This window comes from Mirounga leonina, unplaced genomic scaffold (genome assembly GCF_011800145.1).
Source record: "Mirounga leonina isolate KUSES-001 unplaced genomic scaffold, KU_Mleo_1.0 Mir_166, whole genome shotgun sequence".
Taxonomy (NCBI): domain Eukaryota; kingdom Metazoa; phylum Chordata; class Mammalia; order Carnivora; family Phocidae; genus Mirounga; species Mirounga leonina.
In genome coordinates this window covers 6195876-6196778 of record NW_023270418.1, presented here as the reverse complement: position 1 = coordinate 6196778, position 903 = coordinate 6195876, and positions in this window count along the sequence as shown.

Sequence of the window (903 nt, the reverse complement as noted above, 5' to 3'; positions counted from 1 at the left end):
GCTGGAACCTTTGTGTAGGTTGTGCCTAGTGAAAAATGAAGGCAAATTCGATACCTAGAAAATTCATGCACACAAATGTGAATGTGTGCACAAACCTACACACATACACCCACACATCCACACCCACATATAAATATATTTATATATATATTTATATATTTGTATACAAAATATGTATATGGTATATATATTTATGTATATCAATGTAGGACTTTTTTCATTTACCCATTTTATTTAGAATATTAAAGTTAAGAAGTTGCTGAGTTTTATGAGTCAAAATAAATTCTAAATGTGTATCCTAATTTTTCAAAGATTTCTATTATAATATGAAATTTACATATGAAAGATACTCAACATAAAAAGTATTTCTATAAAGATTTATTAAGTAGAGAAAGATATGTGGGAAATTTATATCGCCATTAACTTCCTACCCTTAGGGGGCAACAACTCATGGGACCATCTGCGGGACTTACTATAAATAAAATTTCCTCAAGAGCATTTTGTTAAGTACATAGCTTCCAGAAAATGCAAGCTCTGTATCCTTTGTTCCTCCCCTCTGAGCCTGAACAGTCAATATCCTTCTTCAGAGAGTGAATACATTTCTCCCTTACAAAGGCACTATACTTGACACTGTCTTTAAAATGACAGACAACAGGGATGCCTGGGTCCAACTCTTGGATTTTGGCTCACGTCATAATCTCAGGGTCATGATCCCAGGGTTGTGAGAGCTAGCCCTGAGAAGGGCCCTGTGCTCAGTGGGGGTCTGCTTCTCTCCCTCTGCTTCTCCTTCTGCCCTCCCCTGCTCACACGCGCATGAAATCTCTCTCTCTCAAAAACAGATGATAGATAGATAGATGATAGATAGATAGATAGATAGATAGATAGATAGATAGATAGATAGAT